The sequence below is a fragment of the Actinia tenebrosa genome, unplaced genomic scaffold (genome assembly GCF_029948245.1).
Source record: "Actinia tenebrosa isolate PJP-AT-01 unplaced genomic scaffold, QUT_ActTen_1.0 PGA_scaffold14__42_contigs__length_11649687, whole genome shotgun sequence".
Classification (NCBI taxonomy): domain Eukaryota; kingdom Metazoa; phylum Cnidaria; class Anthozoa; order Actiniaria; family Actiniidae; genus Actinia; species Actinia tenebrosa.
The window spans coordinates 2,091,809-2,100,876 of record NW_028292574.1 but is presented as its reverse complement, the minus strand read 5'-3'; the positions used below and the strand labels follow the sequence as shown (position 1 = coordinate 2,100,876).

The window sequence follows — 9,068 nt, the reverse complement described above, 5'->3', positions numbered from 1 at the left end:
ATTCACGTGTTCCAGTCAAGGTCCGTCAAGTTTCAAAGTGCTCGTATTGTCCAAGTTGTGCATTCTTTACTTTACCGTTGGTATTTGCGAGTAATTAGACGCTGACTTTCACATCCCCATAATCAATTGCGTCTTTGGGGGGTAGCCAGAGGGTAAAAACCCACTTATTTTGCTGAAGGCTGATCAGACAATGTTGACAATACCTTGTTTGGTATCCAAAGATAAAATGAAGAAGTAAAAAAAAAAAACAGAAAAACAGAAAAAGATAGAAGCTTGAAGACGTTTAAGGTACATTTTAAACATTTTGTTATCGTAAATCAATACATTTTCTGTAAGACCAAAACTCTTCATGATCTGTACACGCAAAAATAACTTGGAATAAACTGATAATCAGTATTGTACAGATAAAAGCAGGTATAGTATAAATTCAATTAAGAAACCTTTCAATTTGGGACAGTTTTTTGATTGGTTACCCCCCCAAAAACGCAAGCCATTATGGGGATGTGAAAGTCGCGAATTGATAATTTTGAAACGGTCGTGAAATCACGCTTCGCGAAAATTGCCTTACTTAAGGGGGCTGACTACTTTTCAACTTAACAAATCGCACATAGATTTCCATTGTCTGTCCTCTTATTGATCATAGATGACGTCTTAAAATGATCAAAACTAAAGTGGAACCACGAGCGCAGCGATAATTAATTTACAAAATAAGATAAGCGAAAAGTTTTTCGAAAATTTGTCATTCAAGGAAAGCAAGGCGATAGACCAAACAGCTCCGATTATTGTGAGCTTTTGAATATTTTCACTAAGATAGTTAGTTTTCATTATCATTAGAGGACAGAAAGTAAGACGAAGGTTTTTCGGTTTTTTACTTTTGAAAACTTCAAAGGTTATTCTATAACTTACAAAAGTTTTTTTCATAAAACACGTCAACATTTCACAACCAAACTTCCTACACTGTGATTGGCTAATTTTGACAGTTCTTTGACAGCCACTGTGAAAGAATGCTTGCTATTGGTCAAAACTTTTGACATTTACTTGTAAATGGCTTTTTTAGCTAAGTCGAATAGCGTTTGAGTCAGAACTCAAAAGTTCTAAAAAAAACGAAGCTTACTAATAAGTTCAGCTAAAAAAGTCAATGTCAATTTCGCTTGACAACATAGACATTCACGTTCTGGATGGAGCAGCCATTGAAGATCGACTCTGGAATGGAGTTAATGGCCATCTCAGACTGTACAACTTGTACAGAAGTGGAAGCAGACGAAACAGCCCTGGGATCTCGATCAAGCCTTCTACTCTCGCCCTCTGAATCGGTCAATGCACTGGAAATCACGTCCGAGCAGGTCTTTAGTTGTTGGACCGATGGTCTTCTGTTATAAGATAGAATACTCTGTCCATTGGTATGTCCAGAGATGCTCATTATGTGACGAGTCGGGATTCCAGCATTTGACCACATGGTGATAGCTGTTGCTCTGACGCTGTGGTTCGTGTAGACTTTTGACAAGCCGGCTCCGATAGAGATTGAGTTCATCATATCACCCACCTTGTTGACACCTAGAGGCTTGTTTTCATACCACACTGGGTCCTCTGGTGTAAAGATTGGCACTGGTCTTTGAAAGAACGCTTGTTGTTTGGGGTTAAGTTTGGAAAGATAGTACTTCAGGCACCACAGCGAATCGCCAGTTTCACATGTTGAATACAACCGTGTTTCGTTTTCATAACTCTACTTGTCACAAAAGCCACCCTGATGGTTTTTGGTCTGCTCCTCGTGAGTCATGGTTGCATATTCCTTTCCTTCACCGCCAAGATCAAAAGTAAAGCTTTCTCGGCGGAGCTGTCTTTGGCCCTCACAACCACGGGGCACCAATACAGGGTCACTATGAACCACACTCGCCGAAGGAGGCCGTAAGGATTCTCGTGGCTCAAAAAAGGATTTTTCTTGCCTTTACTCACATCGGCTGGCTCAATGACTGGTTTGTGTTTGGTATTTTGTTTCTGTTCTCTTTTGTTGACCTTCAGCTTGCTCTCCAGTATCTTGTTAGAGCTGTAAAATGCTGGTTTGTTTGTGAGCTTCATTGCTTTACCATTGACTGCAAAATGACGTTCAACAGCATTCCTGAACCCAAGCAGCGAGGAGCGGCTATACTCTTCACCTTTTTGGTTTCTGGCCTCTGCATAAAACCTCCTCAGGATGTCATTTAGCTCGGCCTCTGTTAGATCCAACAAGGGCTTGCAAATTTTTCGCTCATGGCACCATTCAGAAAGTTGCATCAACAACTCGTAAGTAACTAAAAGTGAAAGTAAGATTATTTCTGTAGATTTCTTTATCCTTTTCAATATTAGCTAAGTTTTAACGCATATTTGCTTCAAAAAAATGAGCTGACCTACCTTGCAACAGTTTTAATGCCCATTTGGTGTTTCTTTTTGTGCCCTTCGCGTTAGCACTTGAACTAAAACTTGAACTGTTTATTAGAACAATGTAAAAAAATCGTTCTGTTTATTTTGTGTTCAATTTTTACGATAACTTGCACATCGTAGAACCTGAACAAAAAACGTTTTTCCATATTGTCTAGCATAATTTATCAAAACAAATTTTATCAGTATTTCATAAATATAGCGTAAGTTACATGTTCGGAGAAAATTATCTTCCTTAGTTTTCGTTTTATGATTTTTTTTCTCCCATTATAATGTCTTGCATTCCAACACAACGTGACAACATACGATACGACTACAATACGACTACGAATTTGTCATATCGAGGTTTCCCACTCATACGAGAACCGCTCTAAAACACAGCAACAGTCATGTACCTCATGCACTCTTCCTGCTCGTAAACAGCTCAGTGCAGTATTCATATATCATACAGTCATGTGTCTTATGCACTCTTCCTGCTCGTAAACAGCTCAGTGCAGTATTCATATATCATACTGTCATGTGTCTTATGCACTCTTCCTGCTCGTAAACAGCTCAGTGCAGTATTCATATATCATACAGTCATGTGTCTTATGCACTCTTCCTGCTCGTAAACAGCTCAGTGCAGTATTCATATATCATACAGTCATGTGTCTTATGCACTCTCCCTGCTCGTAAACAGCTCAGTGCAGTATTCATATATCATACAGTCATGTGTCTTATGCACTCTTCCTGCTCGTAAACAGCTCAGTGCAGTATTCATATATCATACTGTCATGTGTCTTATGCACTCTTCCTGCTCGTAAACAGCAACAGTATTCACTAGCACCATATTTCATTATATTCATGTTCATTATTTCTGTCAAGTTAAAAACAAATATGAGCAGCTCTACTTACTCTCCGATAGGATTATTGTCTCGGGTATTCGTTTGGGCAAAAAATCCCACTACTGCCATCAGTCTTGGCTGTTCACGTTCTGGTCTGTCTGGTAAAAGAGATATGATGTGTTCGCCCACATGAACCAGCCGCGTACGCAATATACTTAGAAAAATATCATTCCGAAAAGCGTACAGCAGTGGATTTAGGCAGGAGTTGACATTCAGGCACAAAACAGGGAAGACACTCGAGACGATGTAAAAGAATAATTCACCAAAATAAGCGACAATGCTTGTTGCCGAGACATGAAACACTCCTGCAAGAAGGAGAGGAAATATAAAGAAGAAGATGTTACTAAAAACTAAAATAGCAATTTTTTTGGCTAGTTTCGATTCTCTTTTAATTCCCGCACGTTGACTTGTGTTTCTAGAGTTGATGTAAATGTGAATGTACATGATGGAAGAGATCAAATAGAGAGACAAAGATATGGTTTCTATAACAACAGTAAAGACAAATACGTTAACATTTTTTGAGTCTAGTCTTATGGGTATACAAAGAAAGGTGTAAACGTAAAAGTTGAAGTACAAAGCATATCCACTGAAGAGAACCGCAACCAGCCAAGTGATGGCGATCATGATCACTGCAAATCGACGCGATATCCTAACCTCTGGTCGTAACAAGAAAATTAGAACTAGATATCTCTCAAGAGTTAACAAAAACGACGTGAGAACAGCAACTGCCTGTCCGAGCATCCAAAAAAGTCCAATTTTCCAGCAATTTTGTTTGCCATCCTTAGATACATCTGTGGATGATTTACTGTTCAAATACACTGCCATGCAAAGCGAATATACGCCAAGAACAAAGTCACTCGAGGCCATGTTGCAAATGAATAACATAGAAACATTTTTTTCGGAGCGTTTTAGAGGTTAAAACATTGAGAAAAGCAACAAGATTGAAAATCACAGCCACGATTCCTAAAATTCCTTGAATTTTGACAGCTATTAACACCTCTCTCCAGCAGTAAATGCTTATGCTAACATCATAGTCGGACCTCCTTAGACATCTCCATGAGTTATTACAGTGGAATTTAAAGGAAGTGTTTTGAAGGAGGTGAGTGATAGGGGACGATTTTTTTAACGTGTAACTGTGTTCATGGCATCGGGAAGAAAAGATTCTTGTTCGCCGAAACGAGGATTTTTTATTCACTCCCTTCTCAAGAAATGAACAAAAATTACACTCCGTTGACCATCGCAAACCATGTATAAGTTTGAGCATGCGCAATTGAAGAAGCTGCTTCTCTGGTTTCCAGTCCATGATTCCTGTAACGTCCAGAGTAGACAAAGAGGGGAAGAGACCTGCCAAGGTACCGTTAAATGTTTGGAGCGGATTCATCGTGAGATTTCTGTAAACAAAGTTTATATCTCAAGTTAGTGAGGTTGTTCTTTCTTTCTTTCTTTCTTTCTTTCTTTCTTTCTTTCTTTCTTTCTTTCTTTCTTTCTTTCTTTCTTTCTTTCTTTCTTTCTTTCTTTCTTTCTTTCTTTCTTTCTTTCTTTCTTTCTTCCTTTTTTCTTTCCGTCTGTCTGTCCTTCCGTCTATCCATGTTTTTACAGTACTTTGTAGTATAAATTTGTTGATAATCGACTGTTCATTATCTTAGTAAGTAATTTTAATTACTAAGTACTCTCGATTACGCTCGAAGACTCGCGTCTCGGTAAATATTCCCCAATATTCCCCGAATAATTGCGAAATATATATCTTACAGTGTTTCAAGATTATTAAGGTGGGAAAAGGCTTCGTAAGACAAAACGCGGATCTCATTATATGCCAGGTCCCTGAAAGAAAAACTGATCAATGAATGTGAACAATTATGTCTCCGATATTTAAAAGTTTAAAATATTTAAAAGCTCGTCGTACTTACAAGGTGATAATACTGTCATAAAGTGAAAATGCACCTTCAGGAATGTAAGTAATTCGATTGGAAGAGAGATCCCTGAAGAAAAAGAGATTTTTTTAGCGTTCTAATGCTGCTTTTTTTTGAAAATTTCAAAACGTCTGCCTTACATAAAGCTATTCAGTCAAAATGGGGTTGAAGATTAATGTCGACTGAATATTTACGGTGGCCCATAGGTGTCACATCAAATAATAATCACTCACATCAAATACAAATCACTCACATCAAATACAAATCACTCACATCAAATACAAATCACTTACTTCAAATACAAATCACTGACACATCAAATACAAAACACTCACATCAAATACAAAACACTCACATCAAGAGACTGTTCTAACTAGTTCAGGAGTTTCTTTGACTTTGGACGAATGGACATCACTCAAATCGGCAATTGAAGCAGTGGATACGGAGTTAGTGAAAAATGAGGCAACTAATGCATCCAGTCAGTCCAAAACCACCGATCTTCATCAGAAGCCAACGTTCTCTGGATCCATTCAAACCCTTCCGGATAATGGCAATCCGCAAAATTACGAGGAACAAGGAAAAGATTGTTTACCAAGAATTATCACCACTTCTAAACTGGACACTATTTTTAATGCGCTCGGTCCGTAAATGGAACTGACGACAAGGGAACAGCAAAGTGGATTAGCTACTGGACAGCAGCAAGTACCCAGTTGGGGATCTCGAATGTACTATTATCCACCGTCATAGAAAAAATAATAATTTTACCAAAGACATTGTTTTGGACTTGCTGTAGCATTTATTGAAAAGTGAAATAAAACTGATATTTTGTTTGTTACAAATCAAGTTGGTGTCATAATTAATGTACATGTTTGATATGATTTCGAGCTCTAACATTGCAGTGTTGACAGGCACCGTCATTTTTACTTGTCAAATAGTATGTACGTTTCTATTCACTGGCAATGAGGTCAATAGCCTGTGAACAAGGCTCTCGGAGAGGGGGGGAGGGAGAGAAGGCCCGCGCGAGAGCTCCGCTGAAATTGTCTTGAATATTGCTTTAAAACCTGGCCTTTGACCAAGGTAGCCCAAAACGAACGAAAATATAAGGTTGATATGTCAAGCGTTTTCCTACGATTCAGTTCACTTTGATTTCTCGATTATAAAATTGTCTCACGGAGTTGCCACAAAACACAAATGTGTCAGGCTATTTTCCATCCATTCAGTTTTTTTATGGGGTTTCGATTCCAACGTTAATTTTTGCCTCACCTGAGCTACTATAAAACAAAACTATCTCAGGTCTAGTGATTGTCAAGTCTGCGGCACTCATCAACTCTTGACAGGGCCGTAACCAGAACTTTTACAGGAAGGGTGCACATCGAATAAAATCGGACCTTTGATCGGTTATTATTACCAACTCAATGGCGTAACTAGGGATCTTGCAGGGAGGTGCACAGGCAATGATTTGCAGAACCAAAAAAAAAGGAAAAAAGGAAACCCAAAAAAGCAGAACCACCCCCGACCCCACCTCCCCCCCCTCCAAAAAAAAAGGCAGATGGATGAGCGGACCTTAAGCTTTTAATGGGGGGGGGGGGGGGGGGGGGGGGGGGAGTGCACGTGCACTCTGTATCCCCCTCCCAACCATGGTTACGGCCCTGCTTGATGTATTTTCAACTAGTAATTATAAAATTATTTGTATAAATATGTATTAAAGAAAATCCCCCGGCCTCTCTCCCCATAATTAATTTCCTTTTAAGACGTACATTGTTATAATATGCTGGCGCTTATACACTGATGGGGACCAACCTTTAATCTATAGTTTTCATTAATAGTTTACTCTTACGGCATCATTATTTATGCCAGTTACTGAAAATTATCATTTTTCTTTCATTATATTTCCTTATTTATTATTTTTTCTTAGGGGTTTCTTTGATCTGACTTTGGCAAATTGTTAAGAAATTGATAAAAAATAACGAACCTTAACAAAAGTATGGGGGTTTGGAAAAGCAGGTTAACAACTTTTTTTTAAAAATTGTTGGAGTTAACCTAGCCGCTATAAGCTAATAAAACCGGTTCTCGTAATTGATGTATGTTCGACACATGAGAGTGTTCTCAGTGTGAACCAGTTGTCTCTATTGCGGTAGCAGTCCAATCTGCCTTCACAAATAAACTGCCTTGCCAAACTGACTAATTCACAAGTCATGATCAAATTAAAAGGCCTGCTCTTAGGAAAGCGCCTTTGATCAATCGGGTATGTACACGGTACTTTGTTTGCAAGGTTTCTCGATAGAATTTGTCTTACTTACATATGTGAAACGTTAGTCGGCTCATCGCCCATCAGAACATGCAACTGGCAGATTCTCTGGATCTTACAAGCCATCTTCGACGAGCCCTTTTCTTCAGTAACTCTACAAAAGTGATAACTCTTGTTGATTAAACACCTAGAGATATCAGTCGGCTGAACATGATCCAGACGTGTTTTTTCGAATAGGAAAAATAATAAAATCAATAAGGCCAAAAATCGCACTTTTCGGAACGTGGTTCCTTTTTTTCTTTCTGTCATCGTCACAGGTAATCAGACGGTCTGTTATGTGTGGTGTATCTTTTACTTAAGGTCTTATATTTTAAGAACTTCCTTAAGAAAAAGCAGATGGTTCTATTAAACACTCGAATTCAATCATTTAAAATCTACACAACGATTGGCTTATTCATCTGGGGAGTGAGATTTCATTTGTAACTGTGACAAAGACCGTAGCTCTAATCCGATCCATTAGCTTCAACTGAATGGGTTTCATTCAACAGAGACAAAGCTTTGTCAATTCAGTTTTAGGCAAAGTAAAAACCACCCTCTGGGATTGCGCATCTTCTATCATTTTTTGTGTGTTTTTTTACTTAACTCATGAACTATGAAGACCAGTTGATGGGAAAGTAAGATTTCTTTTGTCTTTTTTTATGCAATTGTTATTTTTTTCTTTACTTTAAATTTTGTCTACTCTTCTTTCCTTCCTTCATTTCTTTCTTTCTTTCTTTCTATCTTTCTTCCAGACCCCTCTGTTAGTGTCAACATAGCGTTTAAAGTGCCTATGACCCCTAACTCAATGTTTTCAGCATTGATTCTACATGAAGTGAATAGTTGAAAGGTAAGATATTTTTATATGATTTGAGTGATGCATCTCGGAGATATTAAGGTTTGTACTTCAAATATGTTAATGCTGTGACGTCAAAAGAGGCATTATTAAATATACAAAACTTTTCTGGGAAAGTAAAATATCCTGTACTCATGGTTTATAGAATTAAAGGTTATTGGAAGTTGTTAATTTTAATATGATACTGAAATTCTAATGGAATTTGTTGCAAAGCTTTGCTTATCATTTTGGCGAGTAAATGAACATTTTCTGAGTGAAATACATTTATTTCTTCAGTCTAGTACACATAACAGCGTGCAAGTTTAGGCAATTTGACAAATAGAGTGCTTTTAATAAAAGCGTGAAACTCTAATTGCTAAATAGTACAATTTAGTACTATTTTGTTAAAAATTAGTTGAAGCGTGAAGAGCAAATGCGCACGTGCGTCGAATAAAAAATAACACAATACACAAGTGAAATGGTTTGAAAGTTTTTATCAATTCCTGCAAAATCAAGACAAGAGACACATCTAAAGCTAAAATAACCACAAAACGCAAGTGAAATGGTTTGAAAGCTTTTATTCCTTCGCGCTGCTGCAAGATCAAGACACAAGACACACCTAAAGCTAAAATAACCACAAAACGCAAGTGAAATGGTTTTAAAGCCTTTATTCTCTCGCGCTGCTGCAAGATCAAGACACGAGACACATCTAAAGCTAAAATAACCGCAAGTGAAATGGT

The 9,068-nt window shown here is 37.9% G+C and overlaps 1 pseudogene; it reads right to left on the bottom strand.

The window, feature by feature from the left end:
• Positions 1-1,141: 1,141 nt before the first annotated feature.
• LOC148911180 (uncharacterized) lies at positions 1,142-2,271 on the bottom strand (annotated as a pseudogene).
• Between the last annotated feature and the right edge of the window lie 6,797 nt (positions 2,272-9,068).